Source organism: Harpia harpyja, chromosome 16, assembly GCF_026419915.1.
Source record: "Harpia harpyja isolate bHarHar1 chromosome 16, bHarHar1 primary haplotype, whole genome shotgun sequence".
In the NCBI taxonomy this organism is placed as follows: Eukaryota; Metazoa; Chordata; class Aves; order Accipitriformes; family Accipitridae; genus Harpia; species Harpia harpyja.
Genome location: NC_068955.1, coordinates 18,913,808 through 18,931,093, shown reverse-complemented (window position 1 = coordinate 18,931,093; position 17,286 = coordinate 18,913,808). Strand labels below are relative to the sequence as shown.

Here is a 17,286-nt window from a genome sequence, read left to right as displayed (position 1 = left end):
CTTTCAGAACTTTGTCTAAATGTATTCATAACTAATTTATAACAATTTCATCTTGTACAGTATTTTCATATTCATCATCTGATTTACCTTAATGTCAGTAAACATCCTGTTTGAACAAATTTAGGACTGACAAGTCAGCAGAATAGAACTTTTCTCTCCTGGCCACTGCTGGAATGAATGTAGGACCACTGTTTGCCCTGGAAACAGGGAGGACAGAGAGAAAGTCCAACACGTCATCTGTAGGACCACATGGCTGGGACACTAATCCCTACCCAGCCACCTCAGTCAGGCCACTCCTTCTGTTTACTGCCTATGAGGTGTGGGATGTTTAGCTCTAAGCTCTTCTCACACTTAACATGCTCTCACAAAAGTGTATGGCAGTGGATCATGAACTTGCAGCCTAAGAGATATTTAGAGCAGGTACTCACACATTTTGTCTGCACATGTGGCAGATTGGTGCATTTGAGATACAAGATTGCCTAAGGCATCACTGAATCCCTAGAGATTTGGACAGACATTCAGATGTATCAACAACAGCACAGTACAGTTGAAAAAGCTATCGTTACATGGAATTGCCACTTCAGGCTTTGACATTCTTTTCTACTTATATACATCCTCCTCGCAAATTGAACATATAAATAGCAACAGAAATAGCAATCTTTAAAAACAAATAATCTAGATTATCTCAAATATACTTGGTCTCTTTCTTCAGGAACACATACATTTAGTTTCTGGACATAATAATCAGAAGTAGAGAACTTCATATTGCTTGTGTATTGTATTCTAAGTAACTGTGTTAAACGAGTATGACTAGGGCTTAAAATTCAAGACCTCAAAGCTATAAGTAACAGAATGGAAGTTGGCTGCATAAACTTCATTCAGCCTCCTTGTTTAAAACTTCACTTGTCAATTTTCTACAAGATCTTACGTCAAAGAATACAAAAGATTATTGGTTCAGCAGAATTTTCCTTTCCCCTTGTTGTTCAGTGTACTGCCTCTGACTATATAGAGTATTGTTCAAACTGTGTTTTGAAAAAAAAAATATAAATTCTCTATGGACTTCTGGTGATACTTATCATTACAGTATTCCACATAAATACATCTCCATGAGTTGAAGGAATATTATCAGCTCTTAAAGATGGAGAACTATAGCACAGAGATTAAAGGTCTCTACCCTACTTCAGTTTTAAATATGAGGGTCAAAGTACCTGATTTAGATGATTTAGCGCTATATATCACTCAATCATTTGCAACTATGCATACTTCAGCAGATGAAAGCACCATGTCTCAAGTCAGACCCCTGAAAAAGAAGACAGACAAATAATGACTCCTTAAAAGCATAGCTTGATTAAGATTTGATGAAAACGCTATGGTAAAGAAAAAAACAACAATCCTGTGCCATAACCAAGAAAACATCCTTAAGTCCTTGCACTCCTCTGCTACATCTACTGAATACCTTGAACTGCCACAACTGGAATACAAGGCAGGAAGTCTATATATTAAAATACATAATAAATTCTATGGGATATATCTATGTACCTTAGATACCAAATATTTAAAACTGGTTGATCTGTGGAAAAAAAATAAAGTGGTCATTCACTACTAATCAGAACCAAAGTGATGGGCTACTCCTGTGTGAGCATAGCAGCACCTTGAAATTAGGCAACTGCTTGTCATAGGGAAATTAAAAAAACAAATTAGTACTTAAAAGCTGACTTCAGCAACTGGAAGATCATCACCCCCACCAAATGCCTTTTCAGTAGGTATCTAATCCTGTAAGGCTTTATTGAGCTTCCTCTTATTTCACTTGGAATTCCTTGAAATACAGTCTATGCTTACTTTTCTAACAGCTCACAGAAGGACCTCTAAAGCAGCAATGAAGGAAGGGCGACAGACTCATTTCTACTATTCTTCTTTTCCTGAAAATACATGCACAAAGTCATTTGAGAAACAAAGACTTGAAGCAGTAGAGCTTAGAGGTCCAAATGAAGGTTGGGACCCAGCTGCAATACGTACTGTCTGAACACATTGTGGAAAGAAACTCCACTCTGAAGAAATTTCACTGGCAAGGCAAAGAAAGCAAAAGTTAGCAAGGAAACCAAAAGTGAGAGAAGAAACTAGATGAAGCTGTACATCAGATGACTGGCACTTCTGGGAATAGGCTCTAGGTTTACTGAATCCTTGTCTGCTGCTGTTGTTGACATCTGGCAAACACTGGGGTTTTGGGAGCGGGTGTGTTTAGGTTCTTAAAAAAAAAAAAAAGGGAAAAAAGCTCATACAGTTAATGAGAGATTTCTGATTTAACCATATATAGAAATGATGTTTTCATTAAAAACACTCAAAACATTCACAACTATACCCATATTTTAAATAGAAAACAAGTAAATTTAATTCCTCCTTTAAGTGTATAAAGGGCTGCAATTTTAACTGTAGTCATAATCTCAGCCCTGATAATATAATAAATAATTTTATCATTGCTAATACTGATAAGATTTAGCATACATCTTAAAGAAGAGTAACTATTGTTAAAATTTAGCTTTTAACAAAGTTATAAAAATATTGCAAGAGCAGCTATCATGCATTAATGTTTTAATGGCAACCATTGAAACAGTAACTTTTGTATAGCCTCATTCTGGAAATTCATGAACCATAGATGATTGAGAAAGAAAAATCAAAACCTGCCTACAGGGGAAGGAGTGTGGAAGTTAAAGAGTTACACACATGCAAAAATCCAAATGACTCAACAAATACTGTAAGAGCGCCAAAAAATAGTTTAGTTGAACATGTGTGCTTCTTGTTTATGCAAGCTTTTCAGAGAATGTTTTTCATAAAAGAGATGTAGCACTGTTCAACGCTCAGTCACTGTGTTTCTGGGGATATGTCTTGGCTGCACTATGATCAAGAGTTTAGACTGCTACTGAAGGAGGAAACAATTCTCTCCTGAGGCAGTTATGATTTAAATCTCCTATTAGGGTAGAGGAGTTTGTTTTATTCTACTTTTTTCCCTCCTTTTTTTTGCTGTTATTGGACGCACGTGTCATCCATCAATTTCTTCCTGCACATTTTGCATGCAAACACCAACAGATAGAAGCATGGTCTTGCAGCTGCAGGACAAATGCATGAAAACATCAATTCTTAAAGGCCAAACAATGCAGAAAAAGTATTAGAAAGAAGCTCTAACAAATCATTAATGCAAACATCCACAAAATCCATGGTCATCAGATGAACATTTGATCAGAAATGACAGCACATAGATTTGGCTATTTATATTATGATGGGCTGAGGAACAAAAAACAGGATTTCATTATGTACTACTGAATGCTCAGTGGGTTTCAGGTTGCTTTACCTCATTGGAGTCATTCCATGTTATTATTATATAAACAGAAAGTTAGTTAGAATTTCTCAGGAAGAAGGAATCTTTTTTTAATTTTATCCACTGCTTTTAACACCCACAAGATTTTTTCTCCTGCTTGAACCATTGCCCTTCAAAAGCATTCAGTATGAAGTGATGCTCTTACTCATCATACATTCTTCAAAGCATATACTAAGTACTCCTAGTGAAACCCTGTCACTGCTCACCCCCCTCAATTCCCTGTTGAAGTCGATGAGAGTTTTGTTACTGAATTCAGTGAAGGATTTCATTCTTTCTCATTAGAGGTATCCAGACACCACAGGCTTTTGTTTGCCGAGATCTAGTTTCCATTTTATCCAAACCATCAGAGCTCAGGGAACAGGCAAGGTCAACTCCCTAATGAACTCTGAGACCAATTTGCGTATCTCTCAGTCAACTAGAGAATCATGCTCACCCAACTCTCAGGTATTCTTTAAAGTATTTTTTCTTTAGATTTTAAGCATTAAAATCAGACAATGGGACAAATTCTGTTTCTAGTGATCTTAACATAAATTTAAAGGGCCTGTATTTATACTGATGAAAAATAAGAGATAACAGCTTTATTCCTTTCTTTGTGACAGGGACACGTACACAGCTTGAAAAGCTACAAAGTGAAATTTACTCAGCTTATCTAATTGATTACCCCAATTCTTCAACTAACTTGTACCTAGAACACAAGTAAAAATGGCTTTTCTGGAAAACACAGTTCAAGTACACTAGTTAGTCATTAAGAAGTATACACATCTCTGTACACAGCCTGTATCCAAGTGCTTTGTAAGTGAAGTCCTCCAATACTTAGCTCTGCACATGAAGAAAAGTAATTGTGCAATTGTCAATTTTTCCTTGTCTTGAATTTGAGAACCTTAGCCATAAAGATGGCTTGTCATAGCCTGTTAATTCACCAAGACAAACTAGCTGTTTTATACATGGGGTTAATCAGTGATTTCATAGCCATTTCGCTTCCAGAAGTGTCATATATGTAAGTGGGTGAGGCCACCCACATGGTCCAGTGTTGTGGTCTGGTTGCTCTGTTGGAAAAAGCAGTATAAAGTCAGTTTTTTGGCTTCTGCCAGTGCATCCAGATGATTTCAATTTGTTAGGATTCCACTAGAGCGGTCAGCATTACTTTGACAAAGCTGTGCCAACAGACAACTCTTTCTGCAGCCTTCAGATTTTCAGTACACACTGAGACCAGGCAGAGGTGCAGAGCTATCTGCTTTACAATCTGTTACGCATATGGCTTCTTAAATTTGGGTCCATTAGGTAGGTCCGATATATACAAGTGTTTATTATGTGGCTTACACACAATAAACACTTTACTGAGCTCAAGTTTCTACTGATGGAGTAAGGAGAGATTATGACAATAGCTGTACCTTAGGGAACCATATATGGAGTTAATTTTTCAGTACAGTTCAGGCTCCTGAAACTTACAGTAAGACATTAGACTGAACTTGACCATTAGTAGTCGATAAGTGCCAAAAAAACCACCTGACACTACAATTTTTATGCTTGTTTCCAAGTAACTTAAATTTCATAGGTAGGACAGCAATACCACCAAGGTCATTCTCTTTTTCAACTTATGTTTGACAACCCTACCTATAAGGATGAAAAGTCCTTTGGATCATATGAGATTATCTGTTGATCACAAAAAAGTTTAAGCATTCAAAAGGTGCTCCTTGAATTTTCTGATGGAGTTTTACTATACAGTAAAAGAGAGGAAATAGTCTTGGCACTTCTTATGTTCCTGGTGTTCAGCAAGTTAACCATCAGTGTGAGTCCGGCCTCATATTGGCAAGAATCTCACGTTCTCAGAATTTCCATCTACTAGTTTCTATTTTGTTAGAGAGATGGTGTGTGAAGAACAAATGGGTTCTCTTTCTAGACATTCAGACTGTTGTATAGGTTGTTAAATCATCAGAGGAATTAAGTTTTTTAAAAGTACTTGGGACTAAGACTGCAGTGTATAACATATAAGAAATATTTCTTAGCTAAGTACTGTATGTACTTGGAAAAGCAAACAACATTGCTGATGTCACCGATTAACTCATTACCTGCAACAAAATTTCAGTTTTGGAACCAGACCCCAAGTAGCAGTTTACTACTCGGAATTGACAGCAAGTGTCTTTCCTTTTACTTCCTTACCTTGTCCTTCTACCTTCACCAAAAATGTAAAGATGACTTATAGGAAGTGAGATGTTTCTACAACGAAGTGTAATATACAAGTTGAGTGCCTGGACAGAGACAAAGATCATTTCATGACACTCTATTTCCAGCAGTCAGGGAACAAACCCACCAACTAATAGTAACCCAACTGGTAGGCACACACATACTTTCCTGATTTTTACTAAATTTATGGGCTTCCTGAGCCAACTAAGAATTTTTTGTTTACAGAACTGCTAAAGGCTTGGAACATTTTACAGACCTAACACTGAATTGATACTCTACCCAAGTTAATAAAAGTCTGATGCATAATATAAGTGGATTTTACTCCCCAGTAACAACTTGACCTATTTAACAATAGGAAGCCAGGATCATCTCAATGTCTTTGCATGTTTCTTTTGGAAGACATGGACAACAAGTAACTGAGATCACTATGAATTGACTGTTGTATGCAGCAGCAGAAAGGACCAAGCAGATAGTAGTTCTCCTTCTGACTCAGCAAATATCAAGCTGAAGTCCAAACACAGTGCTAACAGACAAAGCTATTATAGTAGTTCAGTCTTGTGAACAGTTAGAAACTGAAGTTTATGGACTCTATAGCTTCTGTGGCATCTTCCCAAAATTAACTGGGGAAATCACTGGTTTCAGGATCTGAAATTCTGCCACTTCTAGGAGATATGCAAAGAACAAAACACATACCCATATCTTAAACAAATATGAGAAAATCATAGGCTACAAAGTCAAAATATTATCTTTCCAGGACTGTAGAAACCCATATACTAGAAACTATGCTACTACCCAATAAATCAAAGTATTGTTCTTCACATATGTAGAAACTAACAGATATGCAGATCAAGTCACCCAAACACACAGTAAGTTCTTCTCAGAGCTGATGCTATAACTCTAAGCACCTACCAACTGCAATACACTGCTAAATTCTCTACAGTCTCAAGAGATTCATGAAAGGTCCTGAGTACTTCTGTGTTCACAGTAAGGCAGAAGCGCTCATCCTTCCTGAAGTCATTCACCACTTATCTATGCTTACTTTGTTTAGTTTACTGCTCAGTAAAAAAATATAAATTGGTAATCTGTTTATTTCAGATAAATGGACAAACTCGGCCTATGTTTCATTAGCAAGGGAAGATTTTCTTGCAAGTGTTCTCATCTCACTGGAACCAAAGAGCTGCCAGCTGCATAGAAAACCTTGTTTAAAGAAATATCATTTGGGGAAAACTTAAAATATGCCTACATCCTTTCCACCTCTTTATGTGTGTTTAAATAAGCAGCAACATACCAAATTTGAACTCTTAAAATTCTGAACAATGTAATTTCTATATTTAGCATACTAGTAGTCTCATGCCAAGATTTAGTCTTTGAAATATTTGCTGCATACGTACCCCAAACATGTTACTACAAGAAGTAACAAATATGTAACATCTGGCATTTTTGTGTTCCAGTCTCGAAACATGAAAAGTAAATGAGGTATTTTGCACAGACTAAAAATGTACAATGCCAAATAGTAGTACACCCCGGCTTAGGTTAGGAAATGATCTAATTGCTAACACAGGCCATTCTCCCATCTCACGAATACAGAACTTTTCTGAAAGCACCAAACCCCAGTTAATATTTCAGCCAAGCCTGTCTGATCTACTTTGTGGCAGCAAGCCATGAGACCAGTGGACTTCACTTCTTTTTGATCATAGGGGACAGAAATGTTTGTCTTCTTAAAGGTCCATCCAACAGTTCCAGTATTCATACTAATAGAATTAAGTTAGTTTTAGTTGCCATTAAATAACATTCTATTCAAAGAGGAAAGGAACAAACACATTTTAAAGTACCTAGTCTTGACCTAACAGTAATTGGACTTGAAAAATATGACGAAGGTGCTATGCCAGAGTGTCTTTAATATGAAATATGATATTCTGCAAACCACCTTCTTCTAAGCTTTTTACTTTTCCATAGGACAGGGAAGGTACAGATGCTGTCAGCAGGGAGCGAAGTAAGAACATATCAGGCAGAAGAATCTGAATCTGGAAAAGCTGTATGCAGATGGTAAATACAACAGACTTCAAAACCAGCACAGACAGCGCATCCATCACTGGGATGAAAAAAGAGAACCGATGGGACAATTAATCTGTGATTTGTATCCAATAAAAATATAGGTAATAACAAGATAAAAAATTATTGAAAGCATAAAGCAGACAAACTGAATCCAAACAAACCTTAAGAAGAAGATACTCAGATGTTTAAAATTGCACCTTTGTCTAAAAGTTACAGTGCTGACCACTGCATAATGGAATGTGCACATTAAGCTTGTTTTCCAAGGATTTTTGTTTTAAATCCAATTCCACAGACTTCATTATCAATACTGTCTATTTGGAGCTGATTGAAAAAATTCTGCGTGATTTCTTGCCGGATACAAATCATATGCCTTGAATAAGGATTAGCTGGATAACTCACAAGTCCCCTAGGGAAAATATGTTGTACAGACTGCTCCTCCTAAGTGGGGATTAATATCAAATCCCACAGGAAGTCATGCACTGCAGTGTTTGTTTTCATTTCATTTTATATTTACTGGCAGTTTATACTGTTCTTTCAGCTTGTGTTTAACAGACATTGCAGCATGACAGATTTTTCAGCACATGTAACATCATGTCTCACATTTTGGCCATCTGATAATATTTACTAGGTATAATTGTTGTCCAGTGGGTCTTACAAAATTGGAGATGGCATGAACTCAAATTTACCACATGGAATCTGTTCCTTTGTAGAAATTTTATGCTTAAAACATTTCCAAACTTAATACGGTATTGACGTGGCAACTGCTGCCACTGCTCACCATTAATCTCAGTGGTGATGTTCTCACCCTCAAGCAGCCTTCGCTCATTTTCTACTCTTGTTAAACCTGGATATTTTCCCCTGTATCTGTACATTCCCTATTACTTTAGCTTACAGCTTAGTTTATGTCATTTCTTGCCAGCTCCGATTACTCTTTCTGTACCTTTCCCCACATTTTCAGAACTTGGTTCTTCTTCCCTGTCCCATCACCAGCCTGCCCTTTGAGATCAGAAAACAACTTCTCATTGATATAACCGTGGAAAGGAAAGAATGTCATACAAAACAGTGTTCAATACCTCCCAACACTGATACTACAAAATTGTTTCCTTTTTCATAGCATTCAAACTAGAGGAATTGTTTGAGCTATCTAATCCAGTATTCTGCCATCAGCTAATTTTAGATACTTTTGTCGTTGGCTTATGCCAAACAAACAAATCCAATGGCAGGCAATTTCTACTAAGAGTTTCCTCCGAACTCTTCCTTCAAAACCTGACTGGGTGTGATCTGCAGCACCATGATTGAACTTCAGTCAGCCCTGTTTTAAATGGAAAGGGAAAAAGGGTGCAGACTAGCTGACCTCAAGAGGTCCCTTCCATTGAAATTCTTCTATGATTCTATTCATTAACTACAACCTGCCTAATACCCTAAACTGTATCTCTAATCATGAATTTGTGATTAAAGCCATAGCACGATCTCATTTATTTAGTGAAGTCAGGTAAGAAGAGCCTGACATAAGCACAGACGCATGAGCCAAAACACTTATTACTGAGGTTAAATGAAAAGTCAACCATTACCCTGCAGAGCTTCTCAGGAAAGGGAGAAGAGGATAAAGTGATCATACTACTGGTGCTTTTCTATGTACAATTTTTTGACATGGAAGCCTTTCTAGAAAAGTGACAGTAGGGAACGTAGGAGAAGAGCTGTTCATTCACTACCGAGAATTACAGAGACTGTGAATGGATAGTACCAACTGCTTTACATACTAATAAATGCCAGTGCAGTAGACAAATCTTCCATCACATTACCTGAGGCTCAATGTTTTTAAGTCCCCATTTGACTTACTAGTCTTATCTTTATGAAATAAACATATGCACCAATGTTATAACATTGTATATACCACCCATGTCTGCACACACATTTATCATCTGAATTCTTCTAGGTTTACTCTTGTCATTTAAAGAAATGGTCTCTCTCAATAAACTGTCTTGGCCTGCATTACTGAAGGGCTGCTGCTATTGCTATGCTGCACAGGAATCTGTTACCGCACATTTTGTATATGTTGCGCCTTCAGCCTCTCCAGGAAAAGATCATGGAGGGATGGTATAAATCGAAATGCATTTGATTGATAAATGATGTATCATCATACAGAAAATGTCCTTGCATCAAAAATGGAAGTCTAGCTGTCCATCCAGTATTGCAGCAACTGGCAAAAAACCTGTGCCTAGAAAGGTAAATTTTAGGATATGGTAGTGCATCTCTGCCAAGTATCTAAGTAGCATAGGCAAAGGATAGTAAAGGCGGTGACAGACTCCAGCATATGCTAACATGTCCTTAAGACTTTGCACTGCAGTTGCCAGCACAAGCTAAACCTCACATTGCATGCAAGTGCAAAACATGGTAGAAACCTTAAAAACATTCCTGTTCAGTAAGATCATGTGTGAACCTTCCCTGCAGTGTTCTTCATTCCATGACTACTTGAAAACATTTGTAACATTTTATGTAATAGTTTCTTTTATTGTAAAAGTTTTTGTTCCAACCAGAAGTAGAAATCCTTTATGATCACCAGAGTTGGTCATCTATAGTCTTTCTCTCATTAGTGTGGAAAACACCCATTAAATGCTTCAAATCACATTGATTAACCAAATTTAAGGGGATAAAGGAGGGAGGCAAGGAGGATGCAAAGGAAACACTGCACCTGTCTGAGCAGTAGTTTGCATCTAAAATATTAAATGTTGCCTGTGACCAATCAACATTAGCATTACAGGAAAGCCACCTACAGGTAGAGACAGTTTTATTTGCTCCTTGCAGGTTTGAAGTGCAGGTTGGCTTTTTAATTGTTTTTCCACAGTTGGATTTTCCAGTAGCAATTTTAACCACAACCCTTAGGCATTAGAAAATAATTGGATACAGGGTTGAGAAAATACATCCATTCATCTACACATTGTCAAAATATCTTGGTTTGATCCTATAAAGACACGTAACAATATTCGAGCCTTGAAATTGTTTATGAAGTAATCAGCGTTTAATTTGTTCTGTTCAGATTTTAATTATATACCATGTGCCTTCCTGAGAAGACACTACCAGAAGTATAGCTGTCAGATGGAAATTAATTTGCTAGTAGATGACCACATACTTCATGAATTATACATGAAACTTTGTCTCACGGTGACTGTTGCTAAAAGACTCTTTCATCACTCTTATGTTTAAACAAACCACAATAGTTTTTAAATAAGTCTGATCTGCAGTAAAGAGATTATGATAAAGTGCTAAGAATGACTTCTAAAATAGTATTTGAAGCACATTTCATATTGATGTGTTTTGCTGCAATTTGGGTCATGTTCCTCTGCTCTTAGTTGTTACTAGAATGACGGGCAGACCATTGCATTCACTTTCAAATACAACGTTGATAGCTGGATTTACATTTCTTTTTAAGACTCAGCTTTTGCAAACAAGCCTTAGATTTCAAACATAATTCTGTTATTCAAATGGGAGAAGAGTTTGATAGCTATGCTAATCACTTTTATCTGAGAAAACATAACTAATAGCTTAGTTTACATTTGCCTGCATTTATGAGCATAATTTTAGCACATAATTTTATTGCACTATAAAACATAATACTGCATTAGTCTGCTCTTAAAAAAAAGTTACCTGAGTGATTTGCACTTAAACCTTCACACTACATTTAAATAACAGTATCATTTGAAAATTTTTACCTTTTAAAATCAATTAAAAAAAAAAATCTCATATAATAATTAATGCTACAAGGCTATTTTCTGTAGAGATCATATTCAGTGAATGTATTTAAGGTAGTCATAGCCACATTGAACACAGGACTGTTTTGAGTCAGTTATTCTCATGTATAAATTGGACTGAATTAAGGTAATTTGTTCTTACATTGCATCAAAAGAATCTCTTAAAGTTCTCCATCGCTGCATACATTAACAAATTATGTGGAAGAAAAGAGGAATAATCCACACAATTTTTATTTTTTATTTTTTTTAATGCAGCGTTTGCAGCACTGGAAACTGAAAAGGAAATAATGCCTTATATTTTAAGAGGGTCAGTTATTACTTTCAGTGGCACATAAACATAAAGAAAATATGCTCAAAAGAGGTCCATTTTGTAGTATTGTACTTAACATTTCCTCTTGGAATAGTCATAGCTAATAATGATATGAGAACTATTTTCCAGGACACAACTATGCCAACTGACACAATATAGTGATCTTATTATTAATAACATTTCGCACATACGTAGCATGTTTCCTCTCAGAATTTGAAAATACATATACAAATTTAACCTTACTATTCCCTTGGAGGCAAAAAAGGAAGGTACAGAAATGCTATATACTCCCTGTGATACCAAGAAAATACCTATGACATAACCTGGATTTTCATGCAGCTCATTTTCTAGCTAGTCAAAGACCTCTTCTAAGAAAGCTCTTAAAGAGTCAACAATTGGTCTTGTAATTGCCTGCAGCATGCAATGCATTTTATCCCTCACCAAGCCCCTTCTCCCCCAAAATGGGTTTTCTTCTGCAGTATGGATTATTACCAAATTAATATCCCTGTTCCTACAAACAGATATCCAGAAAGTTAACCTTAGCCACATGAGTAAGTCCACATACTTTGTATCTTAAACATAAACACAGGCATATTAAGGGGATATTTTGTCTTCCCTAATACTACAGAAAAATTGTTTTGAAATGGCTTGATTGCTTAGTGACTGCAAATTAAATTGTAGTACTAAGCTATATATTTAGTACTTGCTTTAATAAGGTTTTTTTATTTGGTTTTTTGATTCTACAGGATCTTGGTGCTCGTGAAATACTTCATATGATATATTGCATTAATTGTAATATTAATAGGGCTCAATCATAGAGTTATTCCATGACATTTACAGACTCTTGTCAGATTGAGACATTGAGAAATATGCATGCCAAAATGACCACTAAACAGAACCTTTTTACATTGTACTGTAGCACCATGAATTCACAGTAAGGACAACAGGGAAGATTTGGACATACTAGTTTAAGAATAAGGCCTTCTCCCAGACTGAATCAGAGAAGTTAAAACACTAAGAATTTCTAATCCAGAAAATATAAGCTGTAAATTGAAAACAACACATGCAAATGCAGCTTTCAATTCATTTCAGTAAACAACGCTATCAAATCTCATTTTTAGGTAGATCTTCACCGCTTCGGAAGAGAGAAAGTGTGGCCTAGCTGTAAATGTCCAAAACAAAACTGCTTAGATCCTGCTAATGGTCCATTCAGCCCATACTGTTATGGAATATGGCACTCACTGGTGATGTTTCTGCCTCCATCAACTGTAGAGTTCAAGATTAGTTATTTAACTTAAGTCATATGAAATAAGATGAACTCCACCAATCTTTTCCTCTAAAAATCCAGTTTCTCAATCACATCATTTCACAAGGATCCTTTTTTCTTTTTTTTTTAGAAGAACATAAAGTTCATAGCCTCATGGTTATGAAAAAAGTCTTGAAAACATGACCAAAAGTCAATTAACCAGCACAGAATAAAGAAAGCGTATAGGAAGGAATGCAAATAAATAATTTGAATAAAAATGCATAATTCTATGCTCATGCTATGACTTCTGGCATTCAAATCCAAATACCTGGAATGCTAAATATTGTTTCAAATCTGTTACTGCTAATAATGTCAAAACCGCAAGGCAGGTGAAGAATAGCCTTGAGTATGACAGCACAGGTTAAAAAGTGTTGAGCAGGACAGCAGGAAATGGATATTTTCAGTAGTGCAGAGGTAAAAGAACTAAAAGGTTTTCTCTCCCTACAGTAGCATGAGATTCTCTAAAAACTTCATGATAGTGCAAAGTAATTTTTAAACTAGTATGGATGCGTGTGGTGTAAAAACTTCCTTCTGGTCCTTTCTCTTCCCTGTTACATCTTCAGGAAAGGAAGAAAAATGGAGTAAAAATCCTATTCCTATGAACCAATGTTCTTCCCTCCACAAAACTGGCTGCAGAGGCCAGTTAGACTGTTGATGGAACAACCACTCTGCAATGAAGAGTTTCTTCTGCTACATAACAACACAGCATACAGAATTTGTCCTTATCCACAACATGTTAGGCAGAATTGTGAGGGCTTCCATGTAAATTTGATGTGAGAGGACATTGGGAGCGAGTTCTTGTATTTGCACAAATTTGTTTATATTCCTTCATATCTAATACTAGACATTTAATATGTAAGAATAGAAGAGTAGCCTTTTCCTTCTGTAGTCAGACTGTAGTGGTCAATGACCTCAAGTACAAGGGCACCATTAAATCTTCCACCAAGAGAAAAAGCATAATGAAAAAGCTAATGTCCAGAAGAAGGGTTCATTTACAGATACACCAAGCATATCTTTTACATACATATATGTGTACACACCATATATATTGTAAGGTATTGTAGACTGTATTTTTATTTTTTTATATATATATATACACACACGCCCCCCTTTGAATTCCTGAAAATTCCCCCACAAAAAGATTGTTTTACTCCAGAAAAACTTCAGTTTTATGTCAATGTTTCCCCATCCATATAAAAAGGAGTGACTGAATTTTTTAGATGGGGAAGGTTTGTTGACACTAGTATACACCCATTTTTGAGTTGTTGGACACCTTTTATTCACTTACCACCCCAAAGAATTAATCCTGGAAAACAGAGTATGGGAGTCACATACGTCAGCAGAAAGTCATGGAATTCCAATTCAAAACTGATGTTCCAGTGTTAATTCACATCATTGTATGCACCATGAAGTGGTGTTGATGGGATTACAGTGGGGAAAAGAAACAGAAATAAGGGCAGAGTATCATCCTTAAATTAGCTCTCTAGCTATATTTAACTTAAGCAAGTCCTGTACCAATTCCAAAGTCAACAAAATTGTACTTGCTCTGTGCTGTGACTGACATTGCCTCCATATGTCATTAAAAATTAGCTTTATTTCCTTAGGCATTTTATTTGATTGAAGGCTGAATTGCTTGAAAAATGGAAATGATCATTCTCTTCAGTACATCTTCAGCGAACAATGCTTCTCAGAGCTACTATCTTTCAGCACCATTAGCTTTTTTAAAATATCCATAATTACATGTCTAAATTGGTCATTGTTAATTAAGACATTTTAATTTTTATTATGAATGCTGGAACCCATATTTAAGGAGCCATAAGCAACCTCACTGAGCAATTTTCACAAATATGAAAATCAAATTATTTTCTTTAATTATCACATAAATGGCTTTAACTTGAAAATATTGGTGACACCATTTAGTACTGAAACTATGGGAGCTTGGGGTGGGGCAGACAGCTCTACTTTTTACATGGTGTAAATCATTAGCTTGGAAACACGGCCTGCTGTTGTAGCTATTTGTTCAGCAAGTCTTTTAAAGGTGTCACTTAACAGTTCTTGGAAAAATTTATTAGAAACCAAAGACTTTCAGTTTCTAGGTCTGAGTCTTAACATTGTCCTCAGTGAGCATTATCTATCTAACACTCTCAAATAGCTTTAACATATGAACTTGTAATGGGCCAACACTAGACTAAAATGAGGATCACAAGCATAATAAATTAACTTAGTGCTGACTGATACTTGGAGAGATCAAATGTCAGTGCCCCAAATAATTACAGTTTCACACTCACATTCACCTGAGAAAATAAAATTATTTTATTCTATGAACAGAAAAGATGAGGCATAAAGTTATAAAAGACTGGCAGCAAGATTACACAGGTAATCTGTATCAGATTTGGGAGCAGAGCCTCAACTAAAGTGAAGATTCCAGAAACATATTCATCTTGGGGGGGGGGGGTGCAATTGTCCATTTAATTTGTTTTTTTTCCCAAGTTATCTCCTAGATTCATTTTTGGTAACATTTCTATCACTTAAAATAATCAGACTCTAAGATAATAGCAACAGCATGTTTTCTGTCACTCTGATTTTCTCCTAGACTCAATTTTGTAACTGTGTTAAAAACTTTCAGAAACTCTGAACTTCAAAATGTATGCATTGCTAGACCTTGAACATAACAGCATGATACAATATCGACAGGATAATATCTAGCTAAGTAGCTGTTCACTTAGCAGTTAAAAGTTCATTCATTTCTATAAGAACTAGGTTCATGTCCAGACGATGATGAAGCTTCCAGTCAGAAAAAAGTGAATAGCAGCTGGAGTATAATAAGAATGTAAGAAAATTAGAGAAAAAGGAAATTGGGAAAGCCATTTTGTCCATGACGGGCCATCTAATTATTTCCTAACTGGGAAAATGCTTTTGCCTTACCTGGTTGGCCACTGTGCACATTCAGCATGAAAAATGGTTCCTGACATCTGTTCTGAATTTTCGTCTTATTTCCATGTATGCTCCTTTATCCTGTCATTTGTGTCATCCTGCAAACAACAACATGAAATGACAGGTTCTAATCACTTAAATATTGAAAATTGTCCTTCTTCTTTCTTTTTTTTTTAAAGAGAAGTTTTCAATAGCATACTGTTTCCTCTGTCTCAGTTAAGTGTCTTCTAATTGCTGTCATGTCACAAAGTTCAGTAACACAGAACCAAACAGAGGTTTCTAACTGAGAGAACGTGGGTGTGATGGGTTAACCCTAGCTGGACGCCAGGTGCCCACCAGAGCCATTCTATCACTCCCCCTCCTTCTCAGCTGGACAGGGGAGAGAAAATATAACAAAAAGCTTGTGGGTCGAGATAAGGACAGATCTCTCACCAATTACTGTCACAGGCAAAACAGACTCAGTTTTGGGAAAATTAAATCAATTTATTACAAATCAACCGGAGTAGGGTAATGAGAAATAAAACCAAATCTCAGAACACCTTCCCTCCACCCCTCCCTTCTTCACGGGCACACCTTCGCTCCCGGATTCTCTACCAAACCCCCAGCGGCACAGGGGGACGGAGATGGGGTTTACGGTCAGTTCATCACATGTTATTTTCTGCTGCTTCATCCTCCTCAGGGGGAGGACTCATCACACTCTTCCCCTGCTCCAGCATGGGGTCCCACCCACGGGAGACAGTCCTCCACGAACTTCTCCAACGTGGGTCCTTCCCACGGGCTGCAGTTCTTCACGAACTGCTCCAGCATGGGTCCTTTCCACGGTGTGCAGTCCTTCAGGCACAGACTGCTCCAGCGTGGGCCCCCCACGGGGTCACAAGTCCTGCCAGAAAACCTGCTCCGTGGGCTCCTCTCTCCACAGATCCGCAGGTCCTGCCAGGAGCCTGCTCCAGCGCGGGGTTCCCACAGGGTCACAGCTTCCTTCAGGAACCCACCTGCTCCGGCATGGGGTCCTCCACGGGCTGCAGGTGGATATCTGCTCCACCGTGGACCTCCATGGACTGCAGGGGGACAGCCTGCCTCACTATGTTCTTCACCACAGGCTGCAGGGGAATCTCTGCTCCGGCGCCTGGAGCACCTCCTCCCCCTCCTTCTTCACTGACCTTGGTGTCCACAGAGTTGTTTCTCTTACATGTTCTCACTCCTCTCTCCGGCTGCCGAAATACCGTCTGTCCCAACTTTTTTTCCTTCTTAAAAATGTTATCACAGAGGCGTTACCACTACCACTGATTGGCTCGGCCTTGGCCGGCGGCGGGTCTGTCTTAGAGCCGGCTGGTATGGGCTCTCTCAAACACAGGGGAAGCTTCCAGCAGCTTCT

The 17,286-nt window shown here is 37.3% G+C and overlaps 1 long non-coding RNA gene across 1 annotated transcript in view; it reads left to right on the top strand.

Moving 5' to 3' along the window:
* The window catches only part of LOC128152739 (uncharacterized), a 73,731-nt gene extending 63,557 nt beyond the window's left edge, over nucleotides 1–10,174 (top strand). Inside the window, exon 3 of the long non-coding RNA XR_008238743.1 lies at nucleotides 7,514–10,174. This is a non-coding gene — a long non-coding RNA (uncharacterized LOC128152739). The remainder of the gene's footprint in view (nucleotides 1–7,513) is intronic.
* The last annotated feature ends 7,112 nt before the right edge of the window (nucleotides 10,175–17,286 follow it).